This window comes from Camellia sinensis, chromosome 4 (genome assembly GCF_055761805.1).
Source record: "Camellia sinensis isolate YWXY chromosome 4, ASM5576180v1, whole genome shotgun sequence".
Classification (NCBI taxonomy): domain Eukaryota; kingdom Viridiplantae; phylum Streptophyta; class Magnoliopsida; order Ericales; family Theaceae; genus Camellia; species Camellia sinensis.
The window spans coordinates 117925981-117936629 of NC_138964.1; the positions used below are offsets into that span (position 1 = coordinate 117925981).

Genomic DNA, 10649 nt, shown 5'->3' on the forward strand with positions numbered 1-10649 from the left:
GTACTTAGTTCATTATGAAATGAAATCCTTATTTATTACTTGAGTGTTTCATGCTCTTTTGTTTACTCTTACTTAGCATTTCTTACACTTCTTGTGTTTCCCATACAGTTGGATAATAATATTCCAAATACCTGCCATTGATTTTCTTGGGATGCACATATCCATTAGATTTCTCAGATGGTATGCTCCCCCTAACAAGACTCTATGAACTTGATATGGTCCTTCCCAATTAGGTGACCATTTGCCAAATTTATTGCTCTTGATTCCTATTGGCAGTATTGTCTTCCATACTAAATCTCCTTCATTAAAGCTGATGTGCTTGACTTTCTTGTTATAGCTTTTGGCTACCTTTTTCTGTTAGAAGAGGATATTGTTTAATGCCAAAATTCTGGCCTCATCAACTTGTTCTATCTCCAAGAACATGCTTTGATGATATTGCTCAGTAGGTAACTGGTTTTGACATTTTACCCCCAAGGATTTAATGTTAATTTCTACAGGCAACACTGCATCATGTCCATATACTAAGGCACAAGGAGTGATCCCTGTACTTGACCTTGGAGAAATCCTATAAGCCCATAGCACATCTAACAACAAGTTATGCCAATCCCTGGGATTATCTTCCACAACTCTTTGTATTCCTTTTTTCAAGGACTTGTTAGATGATTTAGCTTGACCATTTGCTTGTGCATAATAGGGGGTGGAATTGATAAAACTAATTCCAAATTCTGCTACAAAAGACTTCACCATCTTTCCATCAAACACAGTCCCATTATCTACAGTTATGGTCTGAGGGATGCTAAACCTATGGATTAATTCACTGATAAATCCAATAACCTCAGTCTGGTCCATAGCCTTTTTAAGGCTTAGCCCGACCCATTTAGTGAAGTAATCTATGGCCACTAGAATGAAACAATGATGCTTCGAAGAGGGTGGATATATTTTTCCTATCATATCCATTGCCCATCCTCTAAATGGCCATGGCTTCACTACTGCATGCAAATCAACTATTGGCACATGTCTTAGCATGCCATGCTTTTGGCATGCCTAATATCCTTTTGCATACTTTATGCAATCCTTAAGAATGGTTGGCCAATAGTAAGAATGCTTTCGAAGCAAACATCTCATCTTCATACCAGGTTGATGGGCACCACAAATACCTTCATGCTCCTCAGACATAGCAGTCAATGCTTCTTTTGGCCCTAAACATTCCAACAGCAATCCATCTACTCCCTTTTTGTAAAGAGCATTGCCATATACTATATATTGCATGGACTATAATTTAATTTTTCTACTGGCCTTCGAAGAAGGGCCAGTTAAATATTGAATGATTGGATGTCTCCAATCATGCTCTTCTAAGTTATTCTTATTAACTTCTACCATGATATCCCTTTTAGCCAAAGGTGGTATGAACTTTTGGTATGTTGCTTGACTTATGTCCACTTGGGTGTCATCATTCCTTCTTAAATTTGAGGCCTTCTGGGCTACATCATTGGCCTTGTGATTCATGAATCTTCGGATATAAGTCAAATTGGCTATCTGGAACTGAGAAAGCAAATGCAATGCAGCAACATAATATAGTAACATGCTTGCACTTTAACATTTAAAAATTCCCTTTACTTGGTTGATTACCAATTGAGAATCCCCAAATATATCTACTACATGAGCCTGTAATCGAATAAGTATCTCAAGTCCCATTATTAAAGCTTTATACTCAGCTTGGTTATTGGAACAAGTAGTTTCATCAACTCTGAAACCCTCTGTGGTTTCTACCCCCTATGGTGATTTAATTACAACACCAATTCCAACCAAACCATTGGCTTTTGATCCATCAAAACACATTTGCCATGGCTCAACATTGACCATACCAAGGTCCATTATCTCTTGGCTTTCTGTTTGACATGGATGATCTGCCAAAAAGTTAGCCAAAACTTGTCCTATTAGTACCTTTTGGGGGGACATATTTTAAATGAAATTCTGGTAGAGATAATATCCATTTGCCAATTCTTCCTCTTAGCATAGGTCTAGATAACATGAATTTAACCAAGTATGTGGTTGCAATTACCAAGATAATAGTAGGCAAAAAATAATATCTTAATTTTATTGCTGCAAAGAACAATGCTAGGCACAGCTTTTCTACAACTAAGTATTTACATTCACAAGAATTTAAAAACCTACTAAGGTAATAAACTGTTTGTTCCTTGCCTTCTTCATTGTCCTGAGCTAGAAAAACTCCCAATGAATCTTCTGTTGCAGCATTGTATAACTTCAAGGGTTTATCCCTCCTTGGTGGCATCAACACGGGAGGCTTGGCCAAGTAGGCTTGAATTCCTTCGAAAGTAGCTTGAAGTTTTCAATTTATACTTGAATTTTCCTTTATTGTTAAAGTATACATTCTTTAGTTGTTCTAGCTTCCACCACTGTAAAGAGAAATTGATTATCAGCTTTATGTTCCATGACATTTAGCATCACAATCACGCAGCTATGGGAGATTTGGAATATAACCCAACCAAGTCTGAATTTTTATACCATTTTTAGTGCAGAATGTTACATAATGTGGATTTTAAACTATGATCTTAAAAGCATTACCCGGAACGATCCCATTACACTAGGGTGTGCTGGGATGGGGAGTAGACTAGGTTTAGCTCTTACCTTTATATGATTTGCAAAGAGTGGCTTCCATTGGAATTAGACTTGCAATCTCTTATGCTTAGTAAATTGACATGTTCTTTTCAATTTTATTATTTAATTTTGACCATCTACTGGTTAAAATAATTATTAGCCATGTCATGCTAATACTGCTAAATGCTAATACTACTTGGTTAATCCTTGATTATAACTTTAATTTGAAATGTGTTGGAGGGCAGCTCAGAAACTCATACACCACTGGAAGATTCTTAGAGGAGATAACATAAGAAAAAGAGAGAGGATTATTTTCCTCTTTGTACCTATATGGCTCTATTCTCCGCCTTGTTCTCATCTTAAATGAATGTTTCTCTCTCTTAATTTGCAGGTGATGGAAACTAGGGATAAATATAGAGGTGGGACTAGAGTTATTAAGCATGTCATTCGCTCTTAAAATCGTTTGATTGTTGAGGGGAAAAATCAGGTGAGTGGCACCTTCCTAAGCTGCTCGATTATATTTAACTTTTGTCTTGTAGACATATGGATGAGGTTAATATACGCACAATAAAATTTTGAATTTCATTATATTCAAATATCATCTTGGACAAACTTGCTACCCAACCAAATGCATATTGAAAAGTTACTTCTCTCTTCATTTTTCTTTCATTGATTTTACTTTCTAGTACTTTCACTTTCCATAATTTTTTTTCCTTTCTAAGGCAATAACCTGTCAACATGGGTTTTTGTGTTGATTTTGCAGCCGTTGTGTATGTTGTGATTTCTTGACTGCATATTGCCAGGGCTCACGTGTATAGTTCAAACAGTTCTCTCAGTTATGAGAGCATTCAAAACATTCTCTCCGTTTATCATATTTAGTTTAGTTGGAAAATAAAAAGGCCATAGTTTCTGTTAGGCATGTCTGAAACTTAAGAGAATATTTGAAAGATGAGTAACTTTTGGATGGAATTCAACTTTGATACTGTCTCTAAATAGCTTCCACTCAATTGGAAACCTTTAGTATGGTCCTTGCTAACTTCTTGAAGGCCCCCGATAGCTGCTCATTTAGAAATCGTTCTTAAATTACAGTTTCTTGTTAGAGTGCAAAATAATTTGTAGACTTTTTTTTGAGAATATAATTGTTTGACACTTGAATTTAAAAGTATCCCTTGATGTCATTTGTTCACATCTAATTTTCATTGAAGGTCTAATGTGATGTCGTGGGTTGTTTTTGTTTATTTTTTTAGTTGGCCCCAAGGATACTCCGATGGATTTGGTGTTGGAAAAGACATATGACGCCAAAACTGGGAAGGGCATGCTTGATCCTATAAATCTTCTCTTCAATTTTATTGGAGACATTTAACTTGGTGTAAAAATGTTGCAGATGAGTAACTGTCAGGTGTTATTTTTTTGTACTTTTTATGAGAAATTCTCATGTAGTTTGTGTTATAGAAGATTTCTTAAACACATTTATGTTATTTGAGTTTCAGTAAATGAAAAAAGGGATTGGTCTCTCTCTCTCTCTCTCTCAAACCATTTACATGTATTGATGAAGATTGCATACGTGAAAAAGCATGACTAAAAACAAAGATCAATTTTGTTTTTATGATTCAAATTTTCTAATTCAACTTAAAACAGAAGGGATTGAGAATAGTTATATTCATTTTTTTCATTAATGTGTAATAATTTTTTTAAATTTAAAATTGAAGAGTAATTTCACCCTGTTTTTCTTTTTCTTTTTCTTTTTCTGTTTTCTGTTTTGTATTTTCTTTTTTCTTGGACTCTCCATCCATAAAAAATTATCATATGAGTTAGAAATATCATAGTGTTCACAACTAATGAAGATGCAAAATAGTTGACACAGAGTCACTACTTCAAATACGCTATGTTTGGATTTATGGATTTTGATATATGGATTTAAAAAAGAAAAGAGAAATGGAGAAAAAATTTAGCTTATGTTTCATTCACATCTCCCCCATCTTTTTCCTTTTCTTTTCAAAATCCTTACTCAAATCGATCATCCAAACACAACCTTAGAGATAATTTTGTGATTGACTTTTGTTATACATGAATTGAAGGGGCTTAGGAATTCAAAATTGTAAAATAGAGTTTTGGGGGTCTAGGGTGGGCATTAATATTGTCTCTGTTAGCATGAGAGTTGTTTCTGAGAGATTTTTCTGATTCCACCTACATCCCTTTCTTAAATCTTTCACATCTCATAAAAAACAAAAACCCTTTTAGTAAGAAGAAAATACCCAACAAACCACAGATTCAGAATGACATGTTTATCTAATTATTCATATTTGTATAAAATTGAGAATAGTGTATTTTTCATCCCTTAAAATTATCAAATTATGGTAGGACATTCATTTTGGTCTATATGGTCATGAGGACTATAATTCATTCTCCAACCACAAATTACTTGTAAAGAGTCTAAACTTTCGTAACTCCAAATTTATTTAATGGGAAAAACAAACACAAATGCACACAAACTTCAAGGGCGGCAACCCTTTTTGTATGTATGTTTGTTTTTACAGGTGATCTTGCTATGTTTTCTTATTTTCCCTATTGTTTTTGTTGATTGTAATGCATTTCATTGCTATCCATCAATAAAATTGCTCTTTTACATTGCTAATAAAAAAAAAATTAAAAGAGGTACAAAAAAGAAAAACCTAATCCCTACCTTAGACAAGTTGATACCTACCAACTCACAAAAAGAAAAATTTTAAATCAAAATTAAAAAAAAAAACAAAAAAATCAACAAAGCTAAACAACAAGACCCAACAAGATAAAAAAGAAGAGTGCTTTACTAATAAGTAGCATTTCTCTAAAAAAAAATGCACTTTGAATCCCAGTGGTAGATATACACACCACAACTATTACCAACATTCCAAACAATAACCACCATGTTTCTATCAAGGAAGAGTCTTGTCACCATTTGACAGTAATAAATTCAATTCCTCCAGCGAAAAATGTAAGTTTTCGTCGTAGAATGGTTCTTCAAATGATGTTGTAATTGTTGCACTTGCTTCCTGAAGCGCCACTTTTGGAAGAAGAGAGTCAGAGACAAAGGTAGAGATAGAGTCAAATTTTTCAAGAGTGGCCAATAGCACCCTCACTTGCCAATCTCATAAGTCAAGAACTTGCGTTGATTGACACTACTCCCATTAATGAATTAGCACCAACTTTAATGATCTCACCACCATATATGATCGAGTCCCTAAATATATATGACTCAATGTTCTATAAGAAGTTGTTGGGGAACAAGATTTTAAACGCAAGTTAATTATAAAGTATCACACCTAGGATATCAAAACGAATTGCCTTTTAATCTATATAAGTCATGGCAACTCTTCACCACAGAGTTCATATCCTCTAGGACAACAAAGAATGGATGATTAAGTGAAGTATGTTGAGTTTGAGACACTAATCGACCCAGAAATACAACATTTATTGATAATACTCTAGTACACAAAACACTTGTACACAATCACACACTAATACACTTCACTTATCCACTCACACGTACATTCAAGCACTCACACTTTGTGTCTTCCTCACACAAGACCTTGAGACACCTTACACTAGATAGTGCTTGACAACTCACATTGGACTCACTCTTCTTTCACTCAATTGTCCAATTGTCCATTTGCTTAGTACATGCACTCATCTCATATTTATATTAGTTGAAGAACTTTGTTTATAGAATACACTCATAATTTCCCTACACTCTAGAACAATCTAGATTACTTTAGTACATACTAGAGCTTTCTATTCTTCACTAAAATATTCTATAACCTTCCGGAACTTTCTAGATTTCTCTAGTTTTCTCCAAACTTCTTTAATGTTCCGAAACCTTCTAGGATATTATAGAATCTTCCAAATTTCTCTAGTTCTTTCCAGAATTTTCTAGATCTTTCTAGAGTATTTTAGATTCATGTGGAAATTTCTAAAATATTCTAGAGAAAAGATTCTAGAGAGTGAGGAGAGTTAGTGATGACTCTCAACAAAGCATGCACCCAATTTCAATCACAACACCATTGAAGAATTGTAAAATTAAAAAAAAAAAAATGGAAGATGATAAGTGCCATAACGTTACATATTTAGCCCGCTAATATACACTTTATTAGTATGATTATTTTATAATTTTGTGTGATTTTGAGTGTTTTTATATATTTTGAGTGTTGTATACAAATTATTATAAATGATATATTTTCTTATATATATATATATATTATAATCTATATAATAAGGGAAGAGTGTTTTTGAATTTATCCTAGAGACAATTGTCCTACTAGGACATTTTAATGGTCATGATTCATTTCTATATTTAGATAGACAGTTGAGATGAAAACCTTCTCTCTCACTCTACCTGAACTTCCCGCCCAAGAGCCACAAACTTTGCAACCACCCATTCTCATCTGTCGCACCTCACCTTTTCACATTTTAAATTTCAAAACACACCCATCCACTCCCTACGGAAGAGAGACCCACGCTCATGGAACTCTCTCTCTATAAACTCTTCTCTTTTTTTCTTTCAGTTTCACTCCCAATTTTCAAGTTTCAAAACACCCACGCTCATCAAACTCTCTATAAACTCTCATCTCTTTATGTTTTAGTCTCACTCCCAATTTTCAAATTTCAAAACACCCACCCTATCTCTCTCTCTCTGCCTTACTTCCCTCTATAACGGTGATACATCTCTTTCTGACGACTCTCTCGCGACCCAGCCATGGTGCTGCTCATCACCTCCTCCAGTCATCGCCACCGCACAACGCCACTTCCTACAGTCATCTCCACCGCTGCTACTCATCACCACTACCACCGCTCATCATCACTGTTGCTATGGATGGATCGACATCAGGCTACTGCCAACATTTCTGGATAGCTCTCCACTCTCCTCCCTGCCTTTTTAACTCTCCCTTCTTTCCCTACACACTGTCACACTAACTTGGAGAGAGAGAGAAATCACATCCACTGTGTTGTGTGACTGTTTGATGCATATGGGTCACATATTTGAGTGTTGAGACATCTTTGATCACTGGAAGGACTATACCAATGTTTTGTGAACTGGGTTTCTGAGAGAAAGAGAAAGTGAGAGGAAAGTGAAAGAGAATAGAAGGAAAATGGGAAGAGAGGCAGCCATGGATGAGATCTAGAGAGAGAGGAGAGAGAAGGGATGTGGTGTGGTGGGGCGCCACGTCTGGCTAAGTTTGGCTTTAGTAGATGAGGGTTGCTTGGATAACGAATAATTGGAATGTGAAACTCTTTTTTTTTTTTTTTTGACTTGTCCCCACTAACCAATGTTTATCTTCCTCTTTTGAGAATTGACTCATCCATGTTTTCCATGTATAGAGAGATATATCCGAAGCATATTCTTTGTCGTCTTCTTCTCTTAATTTTTTAATGCACCTCCAATGACTAATTATGTTAAAGTTTACACATACAAAGAAGTGGGACTTAATTTTATTTGACAAGTTTCAATAATTACAAGGGTGTTTTAAGGAATTAGTTAAAATTTTGTGTTATCTTCTTGTTTGCGTGTTCTGTTTGTTTTTTATTTATATAGATTTTTTTTTATGCAGCTTATGGATTTGGATTTAATTTTTAAAAAGTTTTAGGTCTGAAATAATAGTTGATCTTTATAAAATGGGTTTTGATTTTAGAAATATATTTTAATTTTCAATTTGATTTATGGAATGGATTTAATTTCTTAATGGAAAATGAGTGTTGATTTTTTATGGTTTTGAAAAAACTTTTGAAATGGATGTTGATTTCTTATGATTTAACAAAATGAAATCACAAATTTAAGATAAAATAGAGTGAAAAAAATATAGAGAGAAAGCATGAACGAAAGAAGGGATTCATTGTCGCCTTCGCTTCGTGACTGTCCACCACCATTGACACTTGACATTTGAAAAGGAAATAATTATGTTTAGCAAGATTATTAAATTTTTTTATAATTAGATATGATGTATATGAGAAAAAAAAATGTAAAATAATTATGAATTTGATATTATTTTAACTCATTTTGTCTTTTAATATTATTTTAATCAAAAAACAATATATCAATACATACAACTCAAAAAAATGTTTGAGGTGACATTGTTTAAATACATTATATATATATATATATATATATATATGAGAATTTGAGAAAAAAAATTAGAAAAAATGTCACCTCAAACATTTTGACTTTTAGCAATGAATTTGATAAATTATATGTTAACTTAAACGAACCACCATCGTACGATACTTGCTGAAGTCACGGCCGGCGGTGGTATTGCTGTGGATGGTGGCGGAAGTCCTATGTGTGGAGTTTTATATTGCAATGAAATTATTGTCATCTTGAACTGATTTATTATAATTGATTTCTATAGCAGTGAAATTATTATCATTTTGAATTGATTTTTTTATAAATGATGTGATACCAATATTAATAATTTATGTTAATTGATTTTTGTAAAGTATTTATACCAATATTATTTGCACCGTGCCTTCAGCCACAGGCATACTCTAGTATTATAATATAACATAAAGAAAATATAATAAAAAAATGAAAGTCACCCGTTTGTTTGTTTGTTTCTATATAAATATATATAGTATATATATATATATATCATAATATATTAAAAAAAACAAGAAAGAAAAGAGAAAGTTTCCAACCACTCTATTGACTTAGCTACGCAATTATGCAGGTGCAATAAAATCATTTCCTCAGGCTCATGAACATAATCTCTGAATTGAAGATTGAACGCATATGCAGATGAAGTCGTGCGATCTGTTAATGAAAATCGATGCATCAAATTTCAACAATTTCAGCCACAAATCTCAATAATACCGGCTTCTAAAGATTAGACAGTTTCAGGAGTGTGTAGTGAGCTCTATAAATGGGATGAACTGAATGTGAGAAAGGGGGGAGTTTTTGGAAAAGAAGTGGAGCTCGGTCTTGTATTTTGATGTAATTTTCTCCTTTTAGTTGTAAGTTTTATTTTCATGCTTAATTTCAGTGTGTATGTTAAAATAATTATGAGTAGTGAAATTTTTAGCTAAGGTTAAGGATGAAGCCTCTTGCATGGTAGTAATTGAATATGTGATCCCATCATATTCCCTAAATTGAGGTTTTAGTGATTAATTGTTCTTGTCTCTTCTAAATTAATTCATTAAATTTTCGATATGAATTTAAAAGAGGTACAAAAAAATCTGGCCTATCTATGGAGAAGTTCTGCAGAGAGGGAAAGAGGTTCTCAGATGTGTTAATACAAAAAATTGCTGTCTTTCAAGCCAGTACCACCCGTATCTTCTTCTTCACCCTCTCAATTTGCTTGTACCTTTGTTGGAGTTTCCTCTTCGTGGCTTCCATCTTCAGTTCATAAGCTTTTGCATCATTGAAGCACGTAGACTTGTGTTCTGTCACTTTCGCTTTGGCCGGTTCACTGATTTTGCTGATCTCGGCGCTTTGCCTCGGACACTTTGCAATCGCCTGAGAGACAGAACATTGCTCATCTTTCTTGTTCTCAGACTTGGTGCTTCTCTTTCTCTTGGGTGATTGTAATAATGCACTGATTTTGCTAATCTCGGTGCTTCGCCTCGGACACTTTGCAATCGCCTGAGGGACAGAACATTGCTCATCTTTCTTGTTCTCAGACTCGGTGCTTCTCTTTCTCTTCGGTGATTTGGCCGGTTCACTGATTTTGCTAATCTCGGTGCTTTGCCTAGGACACTTTGCAATCGCTTGAGGGACAAAACATTGCTCTTCTTTCTTGTTCTAAGACTCGGTGCTTCTCTTTCTCTTCGGTGATTGTAATAATGCGCTCTAAACGAGAGACAATTACTTTCCTTTGCCGTGTGTGGGGATTGAGAGATCATGATCATGACGGTGATGATCATCATGATGATCGATCTCAGAATCAGAAAAATAATCTCCTAGCTCTTCTTCTGTATCCAAAGCAGAGTCTTTCACCAGCTCTGATACAATCCCATTCAACCAATCAACATCTCCATCATTCAAATCCATATCCAAAGAATCA

The 10649-nt window shown here is 34.3% G+C and overlaps 1 long non-coding RNA gene across 1 annotated transcript; it reads right to left on the minus strand.

Moving 5' to 3' along the window:
* Window positions 1-5410: 5410 nt before the first annotated feature.
* Window positions 5411-7892, minus strand: LOC145823414 (uncharacterized). The gene is made up of 2 exons (XR_014365700.1): window positions 6992-7892; window positions 5411-5839 (listed from the first exon to the last, which is right to left on the minus strand). It is a non-coding gene; the product is annotated as an uncharacterized LOC145823414 (long non-coding RNA).
* Between the last annotated feature and the right edge of the window lie 2757 nt (window positions 7893-10649).